Source organism: Salvelinus sp. IW2-2015, linkage group LG3 (assembly GCF_002910315.2).
Source record: "Salvelinus sp. IW2-2015 linkage group LG3, ASM291031v2, whole genome shotgun sequence".
Lineage (NCBI taxonomy): Eukaryota > Metazoa > Chordata > Actinopteri > Salmoniformes > Salmonidae > Salvelinus > Salvelinus sp. IW2-2015.
The window spans coordinates 35,920,195-35,927,156 of NC_036840.1; the positions used below are offsets into that span (position 1 = coordinate 35,920,195).

Here is a 6,962-nt window from a genome sequence, read left to right on the forward strand (position 1 = left end):
ACCAACAATGGAATGACCGTGTCCTTCCTTGTCCTCTCTGTCGTCTCTCTCTCTCTCAGAGAGAGAGAGAGAGAGAGAGAGAGAGAGAGAGAGAGAGAGAGAGAGAGAGAGAGAGAGAGAGAGAGAGAGAGAAGGAGATATATAGAGTTAAAGAGCTGTCACACTCCAGTGAGTTCTTTCTTTAGGTAGCAGTCCTAATCGATTTGAGGCAGTTTGTTGCCGTGCCATTGTTGTTGAGGAGAGCAACTGGGCTTGCATTGTTACAACACAAACTAATGTATCACACCTGGGCCCTAAGAAATGGGTTTGTGCTATCACCTTTCTCTCACTCTCTGTCTCTCTGCTACTAGCACTGATGTAGGGTTAATGGTAAAGCCTTATAGGGTTAATGGTAAAGCCCCAGATCTCCCTCGATCTGGGGCTCCACGCAAGATCTCACCCCGTGGGGTCAATACTTATTTTCCACCATAATTTGCAAATAAATTCATTAAAATCCTACAATGTGATTTTCTGGATTTTTCTTCTCATTTTGTCTGTCAAAGTTGAAGTGTACCTATGGTGCAAATTACAGGCCTCTCATCTTTTTAAGTGGGAGAACTTGCACAATTGGTGGCTGACTAAATACTTTTTTGCCCCACTGTATATTATTATTTTTCTCCCAATTTCGTGGTTTCCAATCCTTAGTTAAAACCTTGACTCATCGCAGCAACTCCCATCCGGACATGCATCCTCCAAAACAGGCCCCTGCCAAGCGGTGCTGCCTATATCACACCGGCCCGTGAACCCACTGTCCGAGGGTGTCCAGGGGGAGTTGGGATATGCGTAAAAACACATTTCCATTTCACACTTTAACATGTCACCCACTTGTACATGCAGTGAAACAGGACAAATATCAGCACCCACTGTTTGAGGAGGAAGCGCTCGTGGGACTGTCGACCTCAGCCAGCAGGCACCTGACCCTCCACAAGTTGTATAGTTCGATAAGACGTTGAATCCCCACCCCAGATTGGAACATGTGTTAGCGCAATGACTGGATGTCTATGGTAACTGCTATCATGATCGTACTGTAGATATCGTAGACTACCATTCATTGCCGCTAACACTGGTTAGAGTTGGCTTACGAAACTACCTGTAACTTCTACTGGATGCAGAGACATAAAGACAGGAAGTAGATAAAGGGCTTTGAAATGTTTTTGTTTTGACCCTGTAGCCACGCTGTATTAATGCTTCAAAAATAGACGTTAATCCATAACACGCCCAATTTCGACGGGGAACTATGGGAGCTTGTTGTTCTCTGTCCCTGAGCTCCAATCCCCAGTTTGTGTCTCTGTGTCTCTGAGGCTGAGAGCTCACCCATCCAGAAGAGTTGGTCTCCTACTGCAGTGCTTTGGCCTGGCAGTCTGTGTCTCTCCCTCCCTAAGTCACTCCCTCTCTCTTTCCATCCCTCATCCCCCTCCTTCCTTCCCTCCCTCTCTCTGCCCCCCCTGTACCTCCTTCCATCGCTCCCTCTGTCCCTTTGTCTCTCCCTCCATCCGCCCCTCCCTACCTTGGTCCATCCGTCCCTACCACTCTATTGTCCCTCCTTTTGTCCATCCTCTTCCCTCTCCCTCTCCCTCTTCTCTCTCTCTCTTCTCTCCTCTCACCTCTCTCTCTCTCTCGTCCTCTCTACTCCTCCTCTCTCTCTCTCTCTCTCTCTCTCTCTACCTCTCGTCTCCTTCTTCTCGTCTCTCTCTCTCTCCCCGTCCCTCCTCTCCGTACCCTCTCTCTCCTCCCTCTCTCTCCTCCTCGCGTTCTTCGCTCCGTCCCTCTTCCTCTCCTCACCCTCCCCCTCCCTCTCCGGTCCCTCCCTCTCCCGTCCCTCGTCCCCTCTCTCATCCTCCCTCGTCCTCTCTCCATCATACTGTATGAGAAGAACCATGTCATCCAGACTTATACCCAAGCCCTAGAAGAACACAGAACATGATGATGAGATGAGGCTGGAATTGGGATCTCACTCTGGCCTCTCATTCTGGCCTCTTCAATTCAAGGCAGGACAGGGCAAACACACACTCACACACACTCACACACACACCACACACAATGATGTCCTTTCATTCGTAGGCTTGACGTTTCCCGACCAAATACATCCAAAAATCACCCCAAAAATACATTCAAAAAGAAAAAAGCCAGGAAACAAAAATTCTAGAGCATACTTTCTTATTATTTTCTCTCTCCATTCCTCCTGGTGGTGTGGCTGGAAGAGATATCAGAAAACATCCAGCTTATCCTCGTCTTAATCCTTTAGACAGAGTTCCATCTCCAGATCAGAGCTGCTAAGTGTCCTCGAAGATGATTGTTTTGCTGTGTGCATCTTTATTTATATATATTTACTAGTATTTTTTTTCATTTAAGTTAATTTTTTCTGTCCAGCCAGAAATGTTGTTTGAACATGTTTGGCACCACACCACTAGTTACCACACCACACACACCCACACACACCACACCCACCCACTCACACACAACCCTACACCAACAACCCACACACACACACCCACACACACGGAGCACACCCGTTGAGGCACCAACTAAACAGTGTATCATGCTCATTCATAAGATGGGGGAGGGATACGGGGATAGGTTGGTTGTGCACTTTTAACCTTTGACCTTTAGATGGGGAATAGTGATTTGATGACAGACTGGTTCTATATCTAGTACACGAGATGGACACAAGACAGTAAGAACGGGCCTCATCTCCTTCAAACAGTAAACAGTTTGATTCAGTATAGTATCACACAACAGAGGACAAGCGCCTCATCTCCTTCAACAGTAACACAAGAGTCAAGAACTCAGATATGAGAACAGTATACCGAAGGCACATCTACACTATTCAAACAGTAAAACAGTTGAATCCAGAGACATCGCCAGGCACGGGCTAAACGGACACTATCGTAGGTATGAAGGCTTATCTCCTATCAAACAGTAACGAGTTGATCAGTATAGTATAGAAGGCTCATATCCCTTCAACAGTAACAGTCAGTGATAGACACAGATCAGTATAGTAACTACACGAAAGCACCACCATCACACACACAAACCTCGCTTCAACAGTAACAACAAGTTGATCCACAGAGATCTACACACACGAGTATTGACGGCTCATATCCCTAACATTAAACAGTTGATAGTATAGTATAGGAAGGCCTCATATCCTATCAACAGTAACAGTTGATCAGGTATAGTTATATGAAAAACAACATCAAGCACACACACATACCACCTTACAGAGACACCCACGCTCTCTCAACACAGCTACCTAGCGACACAAGTAATAGTATCAGAGAAGGCTGCATATTCCTTCAATATCAACCAGTAACAGTTGAATCAGATATAGTATACGCACACACCAGCAACATCCAACACACACACTCCATTCAAACAGTCTACAACAGCCATTGTCGAGAAAATTCAGAATCAACACACGGTAATGGAAGACCTCATAAATATCCTTCTCATACAGTGACACAGGTGAATCACAGCTAATCAAAGTATAATAGGCTCATCTACTTCCAACAGGTAAACAGTTTGGAGTCAGGTTTAGAGCATCAATAGAAGGCACATATGCACGTACCACACAGATAACAGTTATCCAGTTTAGTATACCCAGCCGAAGGCACTCATCTCCTTCCAACAGTAACAGTTGATTATCAAGGATACAGAGAACAGTACTCGAAGGCACGCACTCTCACAGAGAACACCTTCAATACCCCAATCCAAACAAACCACAGACAGAGCATTGATCAGTACAGTATCCGAAAGGCTCATATCCTTCAACGTAACAGTTTGATTACAGTAATAGTATACCGAAGGCCCTCCACACGTAATTCATACAGTAAAGCCAGTTGAATTAAGTATGAAGGTATAGAAAGGCTTCATATGCCTTCACAGCAGTAACAACTAGTAAGGTAGGTCATCTCCAGTATAGTAACATCAACGACATGAGGACAGCAGCGCACTCAACTCATCTCTAATCAAGACAAGTAACCACAAGTTTATTTTCATCCAAAAGTTAAATAGTAAAAATCGAAGGCTCAGGTCCTTCAAACATTCACAGTTGCACTACAGCGATACAAGATGACAGTAATATCACCACCAGAAGGCTAACTTATCCATTCAAAGTAAAACAAGTTGATCAGTATAGTATAGAAAGGCTCATAAACTCCTCAAACCACTAATAGACAGTTGGATCAGTAAATAGTATAGAACAGGCACCTCATATCCTTCAACAGCAGATACAAACAGCGCTAATGACACAGTATAGTCCAACATAAGAAGGCTCAGGTCCTTCAACATTCACAGTTGATCAGTATAGTATAGAAGGCTAATATCACAATTCAATCAGAACAAAGGTTGACATGAAGCATCCAACACAGAACTAAAATACACCACACCACACGTATATGAAGGCTCATAGAAAACCTCAAAATTAAAACAGTTGATCAGTAATAGTATAGATGAGGCTCATATCCTCAACCAATTAAGACAGTTGATCTAGTATACTTATGGAAGACTCAAGTACTCCTTCCAGTACAGTTGATAGTATAGGTATACGAAGGTCTCAGCTCCTTCCACAGTACAGAGTGATCAGTAATAGTATGGAAGGTCGGTCGTATTCTCCTTAACAGTAACAGTTGAATCCAGTATAATGTAGGAAGGCTTATCTCTCCTTCAACAGTAACAAGTTGATCAAGTATAAGTAATGGAAGACTCAATATCCTTCAACAATTAACAGTTGACTTCAGTTTAGTATAGAAGGCCATCAATATGGTTCAAGGCGTAACAGTTAGATCAGTATAGTATAGAAAAAAGGCTCATATCCCTTCAACAGTAACCAGTTTGATAGTATAGTAATGTGAAAAAGACTCATGATGCCTTCAAACAGTCAGTTGATTCAGTATAGTATAGAAGGCTCGGCTCCTTCCTATCAGTAACAGGGTGACAAGTATAGTATGGAAGGGCTTTATCTCCTTCAACCACGTAAACCCAGTTCGATCAGACCTACCTAGAGACAGTATGGAAAAAACCCGCCCTTCTACCAGCGGCACATCCTAACACAGTAACTAGTTTTGATCAAGTATAAAGTATGGAAGGCTTTCTCCTTGCACAGGTAACAGTTGATGTCAGTATACTGTGTAGGAAGGCTCCACATCCTTCAACATTAAACAAGGATGGAACTTGATCAGTTAGTAATCCGGAAGCACCGACGTTTACATAATCCCAGTATACACAACAAAACACGCCTAACAACCCAAGCCCATCATGATATTCAGTGTAGTATACCAGAAACTGAAGACCCACTACACACTATCCTTTCAAACAGTAAAGTTGTTTGATCAGTAATAGTATGAGGAAGGCTTTCCATATCTTTCAAAATCAGTAACCCGTTGGGATCAGGGTATAAGTAATAGAAGGCTCATATTCCTTCAACAGTAAACAGTTGAATCAGCGTTTTAGGTATAGAAGACTCATCTCCTTCAACAGTTAAAACAGTATGATCCAGTATAAGTAATAGAAGAATCATATCCTTCAAACAGTAACCAGTTGATCAAGTAAATACAGAGAGCTATCCCCGACCCAAACGGACACGACCTCATCTCCTTCAACATGTACCAGTTCGAAGATGAATCCCACAGAGTACAGTATAAAACCACAACCACCACAGGCGGGGAAGGCTTCATACTACTTCACTACACGAACCTAACAGATGTCACTCAGATAATATCCACTGAGTGGATGTGTTATATGTATCTAACCTGCCATTCACTTCTGAATAGAAAGACACTCATATCCATTCAACAGTAACATTGATTTCAGTAATGTATAGAAGGCTCATCTCCTTCAAACAGTGGAGGCATCTGTTACCAGTTGATTTGAATGGAGACAATGAGCCTTCCTTATTAACTCAATACTGCTTCAAATAACGATAGGTATCTAGACCTCATATCCTTCGGGTTCAGCACTAGAAAGGTACCCACCCAGTTTCTCTGATTAACAGTAATAATGTAAATAGAGGCTCATCTCCTTCACACCATAACCAGCTGATCAATTGTAGGGGAACGAGGTGAGGCCAGCTTTTGTACAATCACCAGTATATCCCTTACCTTAGTTCAACTGTGATATCTAGAGACTCTTATATCCTTCCAAACAGTAACAGTTGATAGTTCAGGTAATGGGTAGAAAGTGTAAGTACTTCTATTACTATGAGAGAAGCGTGCTATCATCTCCGGTTTGCAACAGAGTACAGTGGCTGATAATGAGAGCCAGCTTCTTCAAGCTTAATACAGTTAGATGGAGGGGCTTCATAGATCCCTTCAACAGTAACAGCTTGTATTCACCGTATGGTATGTGGAATGACGTCCAGCATATCCCATGTCTTTTCAACCTAGTACTAATCAGTTGATTTCTTCAGTATCACACAGTTGGCTTAATGGTGTAGAGCCATCATATGGCTGCTTATCAACAACCTTAAACTTTTATTGACTTTTATCTTTCCAGCGTTAATTATATGGAAGACTCCATATCCTTCTGGCTATAACTCAGTAACTGTGTAGTAATAGTGAGTATGGAAAGGCTCATGGGCGTCTCCTTCTCATGAAGCAGTAACAGTGATCTATAATATGTTTAATCTGGAAGATCCTCGATATCCTTCTAATACAGATAACAGTTTGGATTTCAGTATAGTATATCTATGAAGGTCATATCCTTCACCCAGTAACCCGGAGTTTGCTATCAAGGTTATAATACCGGTTAGCGTTACTATATGAAGTTGCTCATATCTTCAAACTTCTCAGTAACAGTTCCTGATCAGTATAGTATGAAGGCTCATTTATCCCTCAACAGTAACAGTTGATTCAGATACATAGTATAGAAGCTCATCTTCGCCTCAAAACACAGTTTGGTAACAGCTGATCAGTAAATAGTATAAA

General features: G+C 42.6%; 1 protein-coding gene across 1 annotated transcript in view; it reads left to right on the plus strand.

Annotated features, from left to right (window-relative positions):
- The window catches only part of LOC111980878 (protocadherin-7), a 130,649-nt gene that overhangs the window by 66,887 nt on the left and 56,800 nt on the right, over positions 1–6,962 (plus strand). The window lies entirely within an intron of this gene.